The sequence below is a fragment of the Saimiri boliviensis genome, chromosome 2 (genome assembly GCF_048565385.1).
Source record: "Saimiri boliviensis isolate mSaiBol1 chromosome 2, mSaiBol1.pri, whole genome shotgun sequence".
NCBI classification, from domain to species: Eukaryota; Metazoa; Chordata; class Mammalia; order Primates; family Cebidae; genus Saimiri; species Saimiri boliviensis.
In genome coordinates this window covers 224,642,746-224,655,645 of record NC_133450.1, presented here as the reverse complement: position 1 = coordinate 224,655,645, position 12,900 = coordinate 224,642,746, and the positions used below count along the sequence as shown (strand labels likewise).

At 37.9% G+C, this 12,900-nt stretch overlaps 1 long non-coding RNA gene across 1 annotated transcript in view; it reads right to left on the bottom strand.

The window, feature by feature from the left end:
- LOC141583791 (uncharacterized) overlaps positions 1–12,633 on the bottom strand; it is a 32,991-nt gene extending 20,358 nt beyond the window's left edge. The window contains exon 1 of the long non-coding RNA XR_012516685.1: positions 10,771–12,633. This is a non-coding gene — a long non-coding RNA (uncharacterized LOC141583791). The remainder of the gene's footprint in view (positions 1–10,770) is intronic.
- Positions 12,634–12,900: the final 267 nt, after the last annotated feature.

Genomic DNA, 12,900 nt, shown 5'->3' with positions numbered 1-12,900 from the left:
TCTCCCCACACCCTTCTATCCCTCCTCTAGGCACCCACCCCCCAACAGATCCCAGTGTGTGATGTTCCCCTCCCTGTGTCCATGTGTTCTCACTGTTCAGCACACACATCAGTGAGAACATGCAGTGTTTGCTTTTCTGTTCTTGTGTCAGTTTACTGAGAACGATGGTTTCCAGATTCATCCATGTCCCTGCAAAGGACATGAACTCATCCTTTTTTATGGCTGCATAGTATTCCATGCTGTATGTTTTCTTTATCCAGTCTATCTTTGATAGGCATATGGGTTCGTTCCAAGTCTTTGCTATTGTAAACAGTGCCACCATGAACATACACATGCATGTGTCTTTATAACAGATTGATTTATAATCCTTTGGGTATATACCCAGTAATGGGATTGCTGGGTCAAATGATATTTCTATTTTAGATCCTTAAAGAATCACCACACTATCTTCAACAATGGTTGAACTAATTTACACTCCCACCAACAGTGTAAAAATATTCCTATTTCTCCACATCCTCTCCAGCATCTGTTGTCTCCAGATTTTTTAATGCTCATCATTCTAATGACCAGTGACGATTAGTATTTTTTCATATGCTTGTTGGCCACATAAATGTTGACTTTTAAAAAGTATCTGTTCAAAGCCTTCTCCCACTTTTTGATGTTTTTTTTTTCTTGTAAATTTCTTTTAGTTCTTTGTTGATTCTGGATATTAACCCCTTGTCAGATTGCTAGTTTGCAAAAATTTTTTCCCATTCTGTTGGTAGCCAGTACACTCTAATCATTGTTTCTTTTGCTGTGCAGAAGCTCTTAAGTTTAATTAGATTCCATTTGTCTATTTTGGCTTCTGTTGCTATTGCTTTTGGTGTTTTAGTCATGAAGTTCTTGTCTATACCTATGTCCTGAATGGTATTGCCCAGGTTTTCTTCTAGGGTTTTTATGATGGTAGGTCTTATGTTTAAATCTTTAATCCATCTGTAGTTAATTTTTGATAAAGTGTAAGGAAGGGATCCAGTTTCTGCTTTCTGCACATGGCTAGCCAGTTTTACCAACACCATTTATTAAACAGGGAATCTTTTCCTCATTGCTTAATTTTGTCAGGTTTGTCAAAGATCAGATGGTTGTAGATATGTGGTGTTACTTCCAAGGCCTCTATTCTGTTTCATTGGTCTATATCTCTGTTTAGGTGCCAGTAATGTAGCCTTGTAGTATAGTTTAAAGGCAAGTAGCCTGATGCCTCTAGCTTTATTCTTTTTGCTTAGGATTGTCTTGGCTATGCAGGCTTTTTTGGTTCCATATGAAGCTTAAGGTGGTGTTTTCCAGTTCTGTGAAGAAGGTCAATGGCAATTTGATGGGGATAGCCTTGAATCTATAAATTAGTTTAGGCAGTATGGCCATTTTCACAATATTGATTCTTCCTAATCATAATCATGGAATATTTTTCCATCTGTTTGTGTCCTCTCTTATTTCCTTGAGCAATGGTTTGTAGTTCTCCTTGAAGAGGTCCTTCACATCCTTTGTTAGTTGTATTCCTAGGTATTTTATTCTCTTTGCAGCAATTGTGAATGGATGTTCACTCATGATTTGGCTCTTTGATTGTCTGTTATTGGTGTGTAGGAATGTTTGTGACTTTTGCACACTGATTTTGTACCCTGAGACTTTGCTGAAGTTGCTTAGCATCTTAAGGAGATTTGGGGCTGAGACAATGGGGTCTTCTAAATATACAATCATGTTGTCTGCAAATAAAAATAATTTGACTTCCTCTTTTCCTAATTGAATACTCTCTATTTCTTTTTCGTGCCTGATTGCTCTGGCTAGAACTTCCAATACTATGTTGAATAGGAGGGGTAAGAGAGTGCACCCTTCTCTAGTTCCAGTTTTCAAAGGGAATGCTTCCAGTTTTTGGCCATTCAGTGTGATATTTTCTGTGGATCTGTCATAAGTAACTTTTATTAATTTGAGATACATTCCCTCAATACCTACAGAAATCATAACAACCAGCCTCTCAGACTGCAGTGCAATCAAATTAGAACTCAGGATTAAGAAACTCACTCAAAACCACAGAACTACATAGGGCTGTTTTAAATGTTCCCTCTGTGGGCAGATGTCAGCAGAGTTTGGCTGGGGTTTCCTTTCTACCCTAACAAGGCAGCACTAAGTTCGGTGCCTCACAATTGCTGTGTTCTCCCTCCTCCAGCATCCAGAGAGGTTCCCAATACCAAGCCACTGCTTCCTGGGGTTGGGGAGTGGTGGCATCAGTGATTCAGAACTGTTTTTTTCTATGTCTTCAGTGCCTCTTTCAGCAATATGAAATTGTTCACCTGATTTTTGGTTCTTATTAAGGTGTTTTTTTTTCCATGTAGACCAGTGTTAACTTGGTGTTCTTGGAGGGAGACAACTGGTGGAGCTTCCTATTCCACTGTCTTGTTCTGCCTCCCACCTTAACTGCATTATAAAGGAGGCTATTCTTGTAGGTCTTCCAACTGACAGTAAGAAGTATTGAAATTCTTGAAAGATCACCTAACTTTGTGAGATTTCTAGCTCTATTTTCAAGTCAAGCATATTCCATAAGTGCCAGAAAATAACTTCTCAATGCTTCTCTGAACTGATGTTCTGTACCTCTTGAGGTTTGCTCCTTGGTATTTGAAATTTATCCCAGATAGCAAGTAGCAAACCAAGGAGAAAAGATAAATTTTCTCTTTCAAAATAGAAAAGTGGTAACGGGGTTTTCATACCAATTAAGTATTTATATATTTACCTGTAGTACATGAATATATTGTATGTACTAATTGTGTTCTCTTTGGAAAATTCAAAGCTATTTGAGAAATAAGCCCTTTTTTTTTTCTTTCTGTTTTTCCACGAAGACTCTAAGCTTCTGAGGTAGAACTATATTTCACTCACATCTGTAATCAGAACCTAACACAATATCTGTAAAACGGTCAATAAATATGCCAACAGATAAATTAACAGATAGAGACATGACTCTTTCCAGATGAACACATTCTTTAAAAAGTGCCAAAACATGAGCAAAGAGAAAAATTTTGTTTCCAGGCACAGAGCGGCAACTGACATGTAAATGATACAGATAAAAAGTGCTATAGCAATTCCAAGGAGGCATAAAAGTTCTTATTGTGTTTTCATAGGAGAAACCATTTGAAAAAAGGAAAGATGGCTTTTGAGTTAATTGATAGGGATGAGTCACATGGAAATTAGCTTTTAGCCTAATCTTGTTTTTAAATCAAATTTGCAAATTGATTATATATAGGTGAAATAATGACAACTCACTGTACTGAGACTTTCAGAGCTTATGATTGTCCAACATACAGAAGTAATTGTACACAAAGATTTGAACCAAATCCTGATGAACTCAAAACTCCAAGCTCTTTTCTGTGTCATCAAGTGGCCTTTGACAGTAATTTTTGGTGGAATGGTAGAAACTGCCTTTAGAATTTGAATGGAAAATAATAGCATTGAGGACTGTTGAAATGTATATAGATGGCAGGTTAGAATGAATGGCCTCTGTCATGTTATCAATGAATGTGAAGGACCCATTGAAAAGTTCAATGGAAAGAATAATTGCCAACAATGGCATTAGCAAAATTGTAGCCTAGCAATCTCCAAGCTTTGAAAATACCAAAAATATCAAAGAATAACTAGAAACTGGATGAACGAATCATCTAAAAATTCTGAAAAAAAAATTACAGCAAATGAATGTGTGCTTAATCAGGAGAAAGCCACCTTCAAATGGTAGGAAATTCTGTGGTGTTTTCACGTGACTTTACCCAAATTCCAATCCCTCTTCTGTATCATAGTCTTGGCCTGGAAGAGGTGGCAGCCCAGTTACCAGTTCCCCCTGTCAAACTAGAGAGAGTGGAGATCTTATTTGCAATATTCTAAACTGTCTGGGGGCTACTTGAAGGCCTGGTTTCTGTTTCTCATAACTTACATCTTGAGTAGTAAAAGTGTTAGTCCTTCTTGTACAAGCTTCAGGGAGACTTTAGACATGATAATGTCTCTGACAGAAGATTACAGGTGGAGACATAAAATAGTCCATCTAAGGCCCAGAGGAGAATCTAGGGTGAGACTCTTTGGGAAATTAAGACAGTTAAGAGAAGTCATGTATATGGTAGAAGGTCACTTTCAGACCCAGGAAAGATGCATACTTGAAAAACATGTTAAACCTCTAACTTCAGCTAATCCTTAGGTTCAGAGTCAATTCAGCTAATCAGTGAAGTACTGTCCTAGACAGAGTCTGTATTCAAAAACTGGAAGATGTGGCTGTTTCCAGATGCCCAATTTTCAACAATGAAAATAAATCATAAGACATGCAAAGAAACAAGAAAACATGCCCTATTTAAGGGAACAAAATAAACTGACAGAAATCCTTCTTGAGAAAGCCTAGAAGGAGATCAGAGATTAAGGTACCTGTGGCACACCACAAGAAGACAAATATATGCATTGTGAGAATTCAAGAAGGCAAACAGATTATTTGAAAAAATAACATTTGGAAAATCTCCAAATTTGATGATAGATATGAATCTATATATTCAAAAAGCTCAATAAATGCTTTGTAAGGTAAACACAAAGATAGTATAGTGAAGCACATTGTAACCAAACTGTTGAAAGACAAAAACAAAAAGAGGGCCTTTAAAGCAGCAACAAAGGAGTGACTCATCATGTGCAAGTCATCATCAGTAAGATTACTGACAAGGATGGGCTGCATCCCACCCAAATCTCATCTTGAATTGTAGTTCCCATAATCCCCACCTGTCATGGGAACTAATTAAATCATGGGGGTTACCCTCATGCTGTTTTCATGATGGTGAGTTCTCATGAGATCTGATGGTTTTATAAGGGGTTCTTCCCGCTTTTGCTTGTCAAATCTTGACATCATGTGAAGAGAATGTCTTTGCTTCCCCTTCCACCATGATTATAGGTTTCCTGTGGCCTCCCCAGCCACACGGAAATGTGGGTTAATTAAATCTCTTTTCTTTATAAATTACCCAGTATCAGGCAGTTTTTTATAAGAGCGTGAGAATAAACTAATACAATTATCAACCAATTTATCATGCAGAAACTTTGGAATCCAGAGTTGGTGGGCTGATATATTTAATGTGCTACGAGAAAACAAACAAACAAAAATCCCTGTGAACTTAGAATCCTATGGCCATCAAAACTGTCCATCATAATGGGGGAAAATTAAATACATTTTCAGGTAACCAAAAGCTGACATGTTCATTACCACCAGATCTGCTTTACAAGCAACAAAAGAAGTCTTTCATATGGAAATGGAAGGATGCTACACAGTAACTTAATGTCAGCTTTTCTTAATCTCTTCTAAAAACTTGAAGAAGGAAAAATAACTTTATAATGAATTCTGTGAGGCCAGCAATATCCTGTTGCTGAAGCAAGAAAAAAGTGCTGACCAGGTATGGTGGCTCATGCCTGTAATTCTGTCACTATGGGAGACTGAGACCAGCAGATCACTTGAGCTCAGGAGTATCAGACCAGCCTGGGCAACATAGTGAAACTTTGTCCCTATAAAAAAAAAAAAAAATAGTCAGGCATGGTGATGCCTGCTTAATAGTCTCAGCTACTTGAAGAGCTGAGGAAAGAGGATTGCTGGATTGCTTAAGCCCAAAAGGTTGAGGCTGCAGCGAGCCAAGATCATGCCACTGCACTCCAGCCTAGATGACAAAGTGAGCCCCTGCCTCAAAAAAAAAAAAAGAAAAGAAAAGAAAGACAAAGAAAATTACAGGCTAATATCTATTTTGAAAATTGATGTAAAACATTTAAAATCTTCAATAAAATATGAACAAACAAACAAGCACATTAAGATTATATACCACAATGAATGGGATTTATCTATGAATAGCAAAACTGCTTCAATATATGAAAATATATCAAAAAGCACCATGATTTAGCAATTCCACTTCTAAATATATCCCCCAAAGTATTGATATCAGGGACTTCAATGGATATGTATACATCAGTGTTCATAGCAGCATTATTCACAATATCTAAAAGCTAGAAACCACTCAAATGTCCATATGTGCAAGAATGGATACATAAATACAGGATGCCTTGTTTTATTGTACTTTGCTGTATTGTACTTCACAGATACTACATTTTTTACAAATTGAAATTTTGTGGCAGCCCTGCCTTGGGCAAGTCTATTGGTACCATTTTTCCAATAGCATGTACTCACTTGTGTCCCTGTGTCGCATTTTGGTAATTCTCACATACTTTAAAATTTTTCATCAATATTACATCGGTTGTGGTGATCTGTGATCAGTGATCTTTGCTGTTCCTATTGTAATTATTTTGGTTTGCCATGAACCTCACCTAGGTCAGATGAAGAAGTGAATCCATAAATATTGTATGTGTTTTGACTGCTCCACTGACCAAACATTCCTCTGTCTTTCACCCTTTTCTTGGGCCTCCCTATTACCTGAGACACAACAATATTGAAATTAGGCCAAATAATATCCCTACAGTGGCCAGTTAGTGTTCAATTGGGAAAAAAAGTTGTAAGTCTCTCACTTTAAATCAATAGCTAGAAAAAATTAAGCTTAGGGAAGAAGGCATGTCAAAAACTGAAATAAGCCAAAAGCTAAGCCTTTTACATCAAGCAGTTAGGCAAGTTGTGAATGCAAAGGAAATGTTCTTGAAAAGAAATTAAAAGTGCTACTCTAGTGAACATACCAATGAAAAGAAAGTGAAGTAGCCTTATTGCTGATATGGAACAAGTTTTAGCAGTCTGTATAGATCAAACCAGCTACAATGTTCCCCTAACCCAAAGCTTAGTCTACAAAAATGCCCTAACTGTCTTCGATGCTGTGAAGACTGAGAGAAGTGAGGAAGCTTCAGAAGAAGAGTTTGAATCTAGCACTGATTGATTCATAGCTTTAAGGATATAATGCATCTTCGTGACATGGAAGTACAAGTGAACCAACAAGTGCTGATGTAGAAACTGCAGCAAGTTCCTCAGAAGATATAACTAAGATAACTGATGAAGGTGAATACACTAAATAACAGATTTTCAGTATAGATAAAAACAGTCTTCTATTGGAAGAAGATGCTATCTAGGACTTTCACAGCCTAAGAGGAGAAGGCAGTGCCTGGCTTCAAAACTGTAAAAGACACAGTGATTCCCTTGTTAGGGGCTAATGCAGTTGTTGACTTCAAGCTGAAGCCAATACTCATTTATCATTCCAAAAATCCTGGGGCCCTTAAGAATGATGCTAAATCTGCTATGTGTCCTTATAAATGTAATAAGGTCAAGATGATAGCATACCTATTTACAGTATGGTTTCCTGAATATTTTAAGCCCACTGATGAGACCTACTCCTCAGAAAAAAAGCTTTCTTTTAAAATACTACACTGTTGACAGTGAATCTAGTCATTCAGGAGCTCTAATGGAGATATACAGGGAGATTAATGTTGTTTCATGCCTACTGGCACCATGTCCATTCTACAGCCCATGGAAAAAGAAGTAATTTCAACTTTAAAGTATTATTATTTAAGAAATACACTTCTTAAAGCTATAACTGCCATAGGTAATTATTCCTCTGATGTATGTAGGCAAAATAAGTTGAAAACCTCCTAGAAAAGACTCGCCATTCTAGATGTCATTAAGAACATTTGTGAATTATGGTAAGAGGTCAAAATACCAAAATGAACAGAAGTTTGGAAGAAGATTCCAACAATCATAGATGACTTTGAGGGTTTCAAGACTTCAATGGAGGAAGTAACTGCAGATGCAGTACAAATATCAAGAGAAATAGAAATGGAAGTTGAGCCTGAAGATGTGCTGCAATTTCATGTTAAAAGTTGAGTGGATAAGAATTGCTTCTTATGAATGAGCAAAGAAAGTGATTTCTTGTGATGGAATCTTCCCCTGGTGAAGATGTGGTGAACATTGCTTAAATAACAACAAAAGAATTAGAACATTACATAAGCTTAGTTAATAAAGCAGTATCAGGGTTTGAGAGGATTGACTCCAATTTTGAAAGAAGTTCTACTGTGGGCAAAATGCCATCAAACAGCTTGCATACTACAGAGAAACCTTTCATAAAAGAAAGAGTGAATCTAGATGCTAAACTTTATTACTCTCTTAAGACATTTCCACAGCCACCCCAGCTTTCAATAACCACCAATCTGATCAATCAGCACCCATCAACATCAAGGCAAAATCCTCCACGAGCAAAAATATTACAACTCACTGAAGGCTCAGATGATTGTTAGCATTTTTTTTTTGCAATAAAGTAGTTTTTAATTACAGTATATGTACGTTTCATTTTTAAACATAATGCTATTGTACACTTAATAAACTAGAGCATAGTGTAAACATAATTTTTATATGCACTGAGAAATCAAATATTTATATAATATGCTTTACTGTGGTAGTTTAGAATCAATCTCCAAGGTATGCCTGTATTCTTCAACCTCTGGGCTCTAAGCTAGCTACACTGTTGTGGTGTTTTGTTTTGTTTGATTTTTCTAAAAGCATGTAAAAATCTGAGAGAAAATTTGGCCTCAGTTTTTAGGGCCTTCTTGGTGCTCCTCCCGTAACCTGCAGTCCAGATGAATTTTCTGGACTTGTAGGCATGAGAACTGAACCCTCCAGGGACCAGAATCCTAGTGTTACTGAGATCTTATTGCTCCTCCCATTCAATTCTGTTCTTTATCTTTAGATCAAGTAGAGATTGTGGTTTTGGGACTGTACCTAGGATGCCAAGTATCAGCTCTCATAGTGAGGGGGAAGTTCAGGAAATGGCCCCACAGTCATACAGGTGGTGCTCAGGCATCTGACCAGCAGGGAGATCTTGGGGAAGGTGCTGCCTCTGTCAATCCTCAAAATCCTAACTTATAAAATGTGGATTATCGGAGTGAGGACTAAATGAGATAATCTGTTTAATATTTTTATAACAATACCTGGAACTCTGCAAGTCCTCTATAACTCTGATATTGTATTTTACTTCAGTCTTTCAGTGTGAGGACTTGTTTCAGGGCAAAAGTGGTAAGCCTCTGAGGAATCCCACCAGGTAGCATATAATTTCAGCCAGGTGGGAAGAAGGTGGTATCTAGAACCAATCCTGCACTGACAAAGCCTAAGATTACAGCATCACAATTCCAAAAAGCTATGGCAGAGTCATGAGTATCTTGTTAACCAATAACTAGAGAGGTTAGTAGAGTAAGAGACTTCCACTAAGAACCTCTTATTAAGATAGACTAAAAGAGAGTTGAGATTCTGGGAGCTAGTTTAGAATATAGAATAAGTGCACTTTTACAAAGTGGAATAAGGACTCAAAATATCGAAAGAGAGTTTCTATAGTATCTTCAGAAAACTGTTGAAGGAACCCATGATAGCTCAGTTCCATGGGGCAAGCAGTACTTAATCCCCCTAGAGTAAGGGTCTGAAAACATATTCTGTAAAGAGCCAGATAGTAAATAGTTTCAGCTTTGTCGACCATATAGTCTCTGTTTCAACAACTTGATTTTGTCATCATTAAATGAAGGCAGACATAGAGATATGCAAGCAAAAAAGCATGGCTCTGTTTCAGTAAAACTTTATGTACAAAAGCAGGCAGACACTAAATTCGGCCAACAGGCAGCAATATCCCAACCACCACCCCCCCTTTTTTTTTTGGTTTGTTTTTTGGAACAATAACAAATATTACTACTGCTACTATTACTACCACTACATGAGATGCTTACTATGTGCCAGGCACTATTCTGGCATTGTTTCCATTTTTAATTTTTCTCATAACACTGTGAGAAATACACCATTATTAGCACTTTTTTACACATGGGGAAAAAATGGTTCAGAGAGTTTATCTTGCTCATGGTCACACAGCTAGTCAGTGTCAGGCAGGATCTATGCCCAGGCAATTTGGCTCCAGAGATTAAATATCTTTAATCATGGGCCATACTGCCTCTTGAGGGGCAGGGAAGGGGAGGCTATTCTAACTATCTGTTCACCCCCATCTTGTCCTAAAAGGACATCCTAAAAGTGGTTATTTTTTCTGTATCTTGACTTACCTTTGAGGATAAGTACCATTTGCAACTATGTATGTGCTCAGAGATACTGCACTTCTGAAACGGTCCAAAATTGCCTGGTGCATCTGGACCAGGCCCAGCAATCCAGTTTTGTACCAAGCTCTCTATTTTTCTCTGCATTCCATCCCACCAGTCTTCCTCCTTTTCTTGAAGATTTCCATTCTGCTTATTGCCTTAGACATTTGCATATGGTGTTTGCTCTGCCCAGATTATTTTTCCCCTCCTCTTCCTTGGTCTGCTTAGCTCTGGTTCATCTTATGAATCTCAGGTTAATCATCCTATCTTCACAAAAGCCTCCCTGATCCTGCATTTTGATAGCAGCACGTGACTTTCTTTAATAGGATACTGCATAGTTTACAATTTTACATCCATTTATGTGATCATTTGACAAATATTTTCTTCTACACTAAAACAGACCTTCTCACGGTTGGAATTTCAGGCTAAACAAGTCTTTGTTTTGAGGGAGGTGTGTGCAGTACTGTGTATTGTATAATGTTTCACAACATCCTTGCCCTCTACTGGCCTCTACACAAAAAAAGCCAGTAGCGCCCCTCCTTCAAGTTGTGACAATTTAAAAAATATCACCAAACATTGCCAAATGTTCCCTGAGGGAGTAATATCTCCCTCACTGCCTTAAATAAAACCACTGCCCTAAAATGAAAGCTGCGTGAGGAGAGAAGTTCTGCTGGTTATCTTCCATTTACGACCTACCTTTATCCACCGTCCACCTTCTCTCTGCCCACGAGGCTGCGGACTCGCAAGCGCTCCGTCAACAGGCTTCATTGCCCTCTGGCTTCCATTTGGGTGTGATCAACGTGGGGCGTTCTCAGGAGACTGGAAGGAGAAAGGGAGATGGAGATCATTGTCGTAGGTGTAGTGGGTTATCCCGGGTGGATGGCACACTTGTATCCAACGCCTCTGTTTCTGTCGGTTTCTCAAGGCCGCTGCTTTCCCTGGTCGCCGTTTTCCACTGTAACCGCCTTAGAACCCAGCACCGTCCCTTGCTGGTTTCCTGAACCCTTGCCCAAACCTATGTAAATAATTCTTCTCAAAGACGCTCTACTCAAATTGTCATTTTGAGTGTACCTTCTCTTTCTTGCTGAGGCTGACTATACAAAGGCTATGCAGATATTTCTCAACATTTGAATGTACAGCGTTGACTGCAATAAGCTCCCAGTAAAAATACGTCATATAAATAATCAAGGGCCAAGCACGGTGGCTCGCTGCCTGTAATCCCAGCACTTTGGGCGGCCGAGGCAGGCGGATCAAGAGGTCAAGAGATAGAGACCATCCTGGCGAAAATAAATAATACATAGCAACTGCTTGTTCTCCTTCCTCTGACCTTCTGCCTTTATCTGCCTCAATGCTTCACTGGACCCAAACTCAAGGGTTCTTACCTGGTATGATTCACAGGCTCCAAATCAACTGAGGTTTTCCAAGACATACTCAAAAATAACCCATGTAGCCTAATACCTGTTTCTAATTCCTGCTATGTCTATTTCTGTAACGTACCATTACCTCCACTCTTTCTCTGCTTCAAATCCTTCCTGCCAATATGCACAGTTCTTTGTTGAGTTTTGCTACTAGCCTACCAATTATGTTCAACCAAATGCTTTTGGGTAAAGTTCTGTCGTATAAATTAATAATGTTTAATACCGTATCTATAAATTAATAGGATGACTCACTTTCAGGTATGAGTCTATGATTTTTTTCAAAAATTATGAAGGTAAAACCATTCATAGCACCTGCCCCATTTCTGAAGACTATTGGTTCACTAGATACTGTGATAATATTATTTGATCTAAAATAGTTCCAACTCAAGCAACACTTCACACATATTCCACAAATCTAGCTGCCCATCTCTGGAGTAAATAGCATTTGTTTTAGAGGAAAAGCAAATACAGACAAGAAGCTAAGTAATTAAGAATTTATTATAAGTGTTTAGATTTCTCCCAGACAAATTCTCAATTCCCAAGCTTTTGTCTGTGTGTGTGCTTTCTTGACTCACAAATTCTGATCTTCACCTTCTACTGTCCTTTTCTTGAGAATCAACAAAAGACAAGTCCTAACAATATTTCACTAAACAGGACATACAGTTTTTCTATGTTACCATTTTAGTTTTTACAGCTAAAAACCTACTGTTATTTAAATATGTCAATATGTTTAAAACAAGCCTTACATTTTCTGAGTAGTCACAGAGCTTACAGTTTTATTGATAAAATTGATAAAGACAAAGTCTTTTTTATATCTGTAGCCTTTTTTTTTTTTTTTTTTTTTTGAGATGGAGCCTCACTCTATCACCCAGGCTGGAGTGCAGTGGCATGATCTCGGCTCACTGCAACCTTTGTTTCCTATATTCAAGCAATTCTTCTGCCTCAGCCTCCCAAGTAGCTGGGAGTACAGGTACCCACCACCATGCCTTGTTAATTTTTGTATTTTTAGTAGAGATGGAGTTTCACTATATTGGCCAGGCTGGTCTCGAACTCCAGGCTTTTTATCCACCTGCCTCACCTTCCAAAATGCTGGCATTACAGGCATGAGCCACTATGCCCAGTCTATCTATAACCTTTTAAGAAAATGAGAAAAATGAGCGTAAGAAAGACAAGCACTCCTAGCTCCTCCACAGAGAAGGGAGAGGAAGCTACTAGTTCCTGGAAAATAAAATCTACACTAACTTCATTGCTTCATTTTTCTTAGGAAGAAACTTGTTTGTACCTATCTTTATTATACTTTTTCCTAGTTTCTCTTACACTCTATTATAAGAGGTCATTCCAGGGTAATATACATGAGAAAATGTGATTACTATAAAATCAAATGTAAAAATTAGAATTATGTAAAAAT